A 7,830-nucleotide genomic window follows, 5' to 3' on the forward strand; every position below is an offset into this window, starting at 1 on the left:
AGAATATGGAACAAAAACAGATGGACAGTGTTTATTCTGTCGACCGTTCAAGTACGTGTGTCACCATAAGATAATATTAATAGTGATTTAAGCATCCAAATATCAGCCCTGATCTCTTGATTTGCCACAACGTACATATAAGGGAGTACTAAAACACACAATCCCAACCCACCCTTCCCACCTAACCTAACCAACTTATAGAAAACGGGGATATTTGTCAGGTGCTAGTTTGTTCATAGTACCCCCTATTTTGCATGTTGGGGGGACCATGCCCTGGAAACACAAACCGAAACTGTCCTCTATTTTCCGCTTGTTACAACTTGTAATAAAGTTGATACATCTTGGCTTAACGTGTTTATGACGTATTAGAACGTTGTTACAACTTGCTATATTGGTTGTTATAACTGGTTAGTAGGTGTTAAAATTTGTTCGAACGTTGTACCAACGTCGTAGTTTCGGTGTGTGTTTGGCGGGACAGCGTACAAAATGAGTTGTTGAGAGGACGGGTTGCAAATATTGCACATAAAGCTCTCGGCTTGCACTTCACTAACTCCAGTCACTAACTTGTATAGTTAATCTCCATACCAAGTGCTGTGTTGGGTTAGCTGAATGACTCTTTCTCTATGTTTTCCAGTGTTCAGGTCTACGTTCTTGACTCACAGTTGAGGATCTTGGGTTCGATCCCAGGACGTGACAGGGAATGGCAGGGAACGTTTCCTTTCACCTGATGCCTCTCTTCACTTAGCAGGCAATAGGTAGCCTGCAGGAGTTAGTCAGCTTGTTGTGGTGTTGCGTCCTGGGGGGGGGGGGTCAATAGTTCCACCTTAAAGGAGGACCTCGATATAAGCCTAACGTAAATATAACAATAATAATAATAATTCGTTTTGTCGGAGGGACAGGCAGCCTGTGTGTATATATATACCTTACGTTTATATCGAGGTCCCCCAAAGGTCGAACTACTGACCCTTCCCAGGGTCATCCCTGCATGGTAGATGACTGGATGGTAGAGCGACGGTCTCTCTTCATGCAGGTCTAGGTTCAATCCCTGGCCGTCCAAGTGGTTGGACACCATCCCTTCCCACCCGTCCCATCCCAAATCCTTATCCTGACTCTTTACCACCGCTATATAGTCGTAATGGCTTGACATTTTCTCCGGATAGTTGCCTTCCCGGGAACCCTCCTTGAGGTGCTTCCGGGGCTTAGCATCCCCGCGGCCCAGTCGTCAACCAAGCCTCCTGATCCCTCCAATCGGTCCGTGGAATCTGTTCTCCCTCGACACAGCTACACAGTTCCTCAATGGTAAACATAAGTGTATCCGCAGTTATCTAGCCACGGGGATATACACACACCGAGAGGTACACCCCCTTCACTCTCCCACAATTTTTGGTGTATATAACTGAGATTTTTTTTATTGTTGCCGCCGGAGGCGGCTAGTTTATTGTGCACCCCATACTCATCCTGTGAGCGGTAGCGCAAAAAGCATTACAGAGGGCACAAAAGGTCTTTATCAGACCTCATCTTAGATTATTACATAAACAATTTCATCTATCCTTCACACCTTATAGTTACAATGTCAGCTAGTTACAGAGAAAGTTCTATTTCAAGAGCTATATATATTTACAGTAAGTCATTATACATTAATGGTAGGTCTTATCGCAAATACATAATTGTTTGAGCAATGGAGATAATACAGTCATAGGGGAGCTTCTGTTTATTATTAGTCTTCATAATACACTACTTGTTTCTTAATCTCATGTGTCGTTTATCTACTGGAAGCGAAATATGGATACAGTGCAAGGATTTCAGGTATTTTATCCTTAGTAATAAGATAGGTTGTCATATCATACAACGTGAGTTTAGATTTATCTCTAAATGGCTCAATTTTACTACAATCCAAGATATAGTGTTCGAGTGTGTCCCTGTCTTTGCCCACACACTTTACACTTTACTTCATCGAGATCCCTATACAAGCCCAACTGCTAGAAATACTTGTTCACCCGCCGAGAATGGGTGATACTACTCAATGAATGAGATACTAAGCTCTCTGGCGTATCAACCCAATTCACTCTCGATCTCATCAGAGGGTAAACTGAAGCTAACATACAAAGTTTCACAACACATTAATATTTCTATACGACCCACAGTGTCATTCTGTGTGAGGAGACGTTCTACAACCATGGAGCTGAGTTTGTAACGTTACTGTTGCTTGTAGCACAACATCATCCTAAAGCTTCCAGCATTATCAACATTGTTTTCCTACCAATCACCTCCCCTAAGCTTGTACTAATCCCCCTACTAAGATTTTACCAATCACATCCCCTAAGCTTTTACTAATTCTCCTACTAAGATTTTACCAATCACCTCCCCTAAGCTTTTACTAATTCCCTACTAAGATTTTACCAATCACATCCCCTAACCTTTACCAATCACCGCTCTTAAGCCGATGCAAATCACCGCCGCCAATCTTCCCTAAGCAAAAAAAAATCACACAAAGCCATTTTAAATGATAGTTTTTTTCCAGAATGAATATTTATAACCCCGCGAGCATCTCAAAGGGTCCTTCAGTAATCAAACACGCACACACACACACACGGAACTCGCACTATTTTTAGAAGTGATGGCCAAATTAGCCGACAATTGTCACCTTTGAGTGCGCCGCATGGGGCCGGCCGAGTGGGTGGTGGGTTGGCTAGGAGGGCCAAGGTCGTGTCAGTCGACTGTTGAATGCCAACCTTTGTCCATACTCAGCATTGTACGTGAGGGCTCTAGAGTAAGCAAGAGTCACAGAAGGCTCTTGGGAGAAGTAGCTGTTTATGCTAGAAGAGGCCCTTAGGTAAGCAGCCATGTGTGTGTGTGTGTGTGTGTGTGTTAGGGGAGGCTCTAGGGTGTGCTAGAGGAGGCTCTAGGGTAAGCTGCCGGGTGTGTCATAGGAAAGGTGGTGATGAGGGGGTGATGCCTCAGTCCTGCAGAGGACGACCGGAGGGGCCTCTGTTCAAGGGTACTGCGTAAGAGATAATAGAGTTGTCTCTTGATAATGAGGTGAGTAACAGGTTCTTATTTAGATATTCACTGGTTTATGGGGGGGCAGCAGCGTATTTGTCGGGTGAGGGGGACATGCAGAGTGCCTGAGGTTAAGGGGCCATCACCTAACAATTGTCAGGAAAGAGCAGTTTAAATTTAATGTATGAATTACAGCAATTACTTGAGAGTCGCGTTCTGCGTCGGCCCACCGGGAGTAGAGACGCTTCTGCATAGCCTTAGCTGTGTCGTGTGTGTGTACTCACCTATTTGTACTCACCTATTTGTACTCACCTATTTGTACTCACCTATTTGTGTCTGCAGGACGAGCATTGACTCTTGGATCCCGCCTTTCGAGCATCGGTTGTTTACAGCAATGACTATAGTCCTATTTCCCTATCATACCTAATTTTAAAATTATGAATAGTATTTGCTTCCACAACCTGCTCCTTAAGTGCATTCAATTTTTCCACTACTCTCACGCTAAAAGAAAACTTCATAACATCCCTGTGACTTATCTGAGTTTCCAGCTTCCACCCATGTCCTCTCGTTCTGTTACTATTCCGTGTGAATATTTCGTCTATGTCCACTCTGTCAATCCCCCTGAGTATTTTATACGTTCCTATCATGTCCCCCCTCTCTCCCTTCTTTCTAGTGTCGTAAGGCACAGTTCCCTCAGGCGCTCCTCATACCCCATCCCTCGTAACTTTGGGACGAGTCTCGTTGCAAACCTCTGAACCAGTTTCCCAGTTTCCCTCCAGTTTCCTTATACGCTTCTTCAGATAGGGACTCCATGATGAGGCGGCATACTCTAAGACTGGCCTCACGTAGGCAGTGTAAAGCGCCCTAAATGCCTCCTTTCTTAGATTTCTGAATGATGTTCTAAGTTTTGCCAGTGCAGAGTACGCTGCTGTCGTTATCCTATTTATATGTGCCTCTGGAGATAGATTAGGTGTTACGTCCACGCCCAGGTCTCTTTCTCGCGTCGTCACAGGTAGGCCTTCATTGTGTACTGTCCCTTTGGTCTCCGATCACCTAGTCCCATTTCCATAACTTTAAATTTGCTCGTATTAAACTCCAGTAGTGTGTGTGTGTGTGTGTGTGTGTGTGTGTGTGTGTGTGTGTGTGTGTGTGTGTGTGTGTGTGTGTGTGTGTGTGTGTGTGTGTGTGTGTGTAAATTTTTTTTTTTTTTTAATTTTGCCCCGAAGGGCGAGTTTATTGGGCAGCGCCACTCATCCTGTGAGTGGACACACCGCCATAGCAGCATGTACAACACTCCCTCAATACGAAGAAAACCCGCTGGGTTGTTCATCCTGTCACTTGTACCCAGACACAGCTGAGACTTGCTTTACTGTCTCAAGTGAACAGCTTATCAAACAAGAAGATTAACATTTGTCAACCCTTAAAGTTATGTTATCCTGTGGGGTACAAAGTGGGGGAATCATTTAAGAACAGTATAATTTACAAATAGTATTTTCCTAACTCAAACAAAATGGGGTTTATTCTTCTACACACATTTCTAAAGTCTCTTAGACGATCAAATTTTCTCACCACAGATTCTGCAACTCCGCTGTTGTTTTCATCCCGAATCTCCATGGGTGTTTGTATTCAAGATGAATACTAACACAGACTCACAGACAACTCAAGTAGACTCATAGACGAATCACATAGACTCACAGACAACTTACAGACGACTCACGTAGACTCAGACGACTCACAGACTGCTCTCACAGACTCGCAGACAACAATCGTTATAATTGTATGGGTACAGATAACCACATCAGAAGCATCCATGCTACCTTGAACCTCGCTCATCCAGACATCAGGAAAGCACTATTACCCTACACCTGTTCCACAGCCCTATGTGTAAACGACCTAAAGAGCAAGAACAGGCACCGTGGAGGGAAAACAGGACATTTGAAGCAATCAATAGAACCTAAATAGTTTATTTTCAGAAAACTATGAACTGAAGTAACCTGACAGTCTGACTGTAATGGAAAAATAACAGAAAGACACAGAGATGAATATCCATCAAAGACTCTAAGACTAAGACTAACTTAAAATAGCAAACGGGAATGAATCATCCCCGTGAAAATAATCCATCTATACCAAAATACCAACAGACAGTCTTTAACAGGTATGTAACAGGTTTAAAATGGTATATGTACAGTCAAGACAAACAAATCGTTACTAGTTCTGTGCAGGCTTAACGCTCGCTATCCGTAGTATCTAATCGAGTAGTTATGAAAGCCTAGTCCCTAATCGCCCTGCTAACCCACAGCTCTTGTTGGTATATATATATATATATATATATATATATATATATATATATATATATATATATATATATATATATATATATATATATATATATATACAACGCAGCGCCCTGATGGGGTCACCTTGCTACCTTGGAAGGATGGTAAGCAAGTGGTATGGGACTACACGTGCGCTGCCACACTGGCCAGTACCTACCTCCACTACAGCACACGTGAAAGCGGTGGTGCTGCTTCTTTCAGGGAATCGCAGAAAATTATTAAATACAGAGGTCTAGCACACTGCTACAGCTTTGTTCCGATCGGCTCGGAGACCCTCGGTTCGTGGGGAAAATGTGCATTGAAGTTCCTGAAGGAATTGGGGGACAAATTGATCAGCGCTACAAAAGACCAGAGAGCAAAAAGTTTCTTGTTCCAGCGCCTCAGTGTTGCGATTCAAAGGGGAAATGCCTGTTGCGTCTTGGGCACTAGTCCAACTTCAGAGGAATTCGAAGAAGTGTTTGACTTGCAACAATGATCGAACCCGTCTGTGACATTCATCAATGTTTCCCATTGTTGTGTTCTTCAAGAGATCCATAACCTTCAAGCACCTTTTTGCATTATTATTTTTGTATCAACCCATGTATATCTTGTAACCATCAAATGCATAATAAAGTACAACTTTATATATATATATATAAGTAAAACTAGAGATATGATCTGGAAGAATTAAGAATGATGTTAAAACATAAAGTATATGTTTACATCTGTAGAAAGTTTTGTGGTTCTTGGTGTATTCTACACATGTTCCGGCCTGGACTGGTTACATCCTGGCATGTTCTGAACAGCTGGCGGCGGGCAACGTGACACGCACAGCGTGGCCAGCTGCAGTGTGTTGGTGCTGTGACCCGCTAGGACGGCACCCAGCTGCTGTGACCCGCTAGGACGGCACCCAGCTGCTGTGACCCGCTATGACGGACACCCAGCTGCTGCGACCCGCTAGGATGGCACCCAGCTGCTGTGTGTCGGTATGATCAACCACTGGGATCGTCGGAGGTTCCCCCCTGCACCAGGTTGATGAGATGACCCGCTGGAACGGGTCAGCCATCTTCATCTAACATGCGTGTGATGAACCTCTCACGACAGGAACAAGCCTTGAACCTACCGCTGAATGCTGATTAAGCGCCACTTAATCCAAGCTTTTCCTGTTAGTCACGCCAGTCGATCACGCCGCAAGAGGCATTTCCCTCTACCCCACCTCCTGCCTCCACTCACCCCTACGCATGTCTCAATCACCCGATGGCCGATGGCCAAATGCACGTCGCCACCCGCCATTACCGCCAGAACAGCGGTACATGATGTTATATTTCCATTTGAACGGTATATAACGATAATCTCTACGTGTTATGCCGTCAGTGTGATCAATGTAGTGTTATTTGCTGCAAATTTACTCTGTAGAAAAAAATGTACAACTATTTGTGTATAAAGTTTTTCATTTTAATGGATTGATATATTTTTTTCCCCCGTTGGCTCTGAGCTGTTGAGAACGAGGCTATTTTGGGTTGGGTTAGGTTAGGCTTGGTTAGGCTAAGTTGGGTTCAGGTGAGATGGGTTAGGTTAGGCTGATTTTGGTTAGGATAACTTAGAGTGGGTTAAGGTGAGTTAGGTTGGGTTAAATCGGGTTAGATTGGGTTGGGTTAGGATGAGTTTGATTGGGTTGGATTATGTTAGGTTTGGTTAGATTTGCTGGGTTTGGTTGGGTTGGTTAGGTTAGGTTCGATTAGCTTAGGTCAGGTTTAGAGTAGCAATAACGTAGAAGGAACATGTTCCTGCCCCCCCCCCTTCCCCCCTCCCGAGGGGCCCAATAAGTTTATTGGGCAGCGCCACTCATCCTGTGAGTATACATACCGCCACAGCAGCATGTACAACACCCCGCAATAGGAAAAAAAACCCGCTGGGTTGTTCATCCTGTCACTTGTACCCAGACACAGCTGGGACTTGCTTAACTGTCTCAAGTGAACAGCTTCTCAAACAAGAAGATTAACATTTCACTGTAAATCGCAAAGATTAGTGTGGATTAGAAAAATGGGTAACCTTGCTGGGCCAAGATTTGACTACTATACACGCATATCTCAATAAACCCGCGGTTTACTGCACACAGTTTACATTTCTAGGAACACTTTCCTAGATTTACGTCTACACACTCACACGCGCCACATAAGTCCCATGTGGTCTAGTGGCTAGGATACCTGGCTTTCACCCAGGAGGTCCGGGTTCGATTCCCGGCATGGGAAGTATTTTTTTGTTAAAGTCAATTACCGAACTCAAGAGTGTCCTTCATGTGTAGTTGTTGTTATAGATTCAGCTACTCGGAAGTTCCAAGTAGCACGGGCTATGGTGAGCCCGTAGTGGACTTACCTGGCACAGGAGCGGTGCTGGCTCCGTGTGGTGAGGAAGGTCAGGTCTACAGGCTTACCTGGTTGATACCTGGTTGATGGGGTTCTGGGAGTTCTTCTACTCCCCAAGCCCGGCCCGAGGCCAGGCTCGACTTGTGAGA

At 44.4% G+C, this 7,830-nt stretch overlaps 1 non-coding gene across 1 annotated transcript; it reads left to right on the forward strand.

The window, feature by feature from the left end:
• The first annotated feature begins 7,495 nt into the window (after positions 1-7,495).
• Positions 7,496-7,567, forward strand: TRNAE-UUC (transfer RNA glutamic acid (anticodon UUC)). The gene has a single exon. It is a non-coding gene; the product is annotated as a tRNA-Glu (tRNA).
• Positions 7,568-7,830: the final 263 nt, after the last annotated feature.

This window comes from Procambarus clarkii, chromosome 18 (genome assembly GCF_040958095.1).
Source record: "Procambarus clarkii isolate CNS0578487 chromosome 18, FALCON_Pclarkii_2.0, whole genome shotgun sequence".
NCBI lineage: Eukaryota > Metazoa > Arthropoda > Malacostraca > Decapoda > Cambaridae > Procambarus > Procambarus clarkii.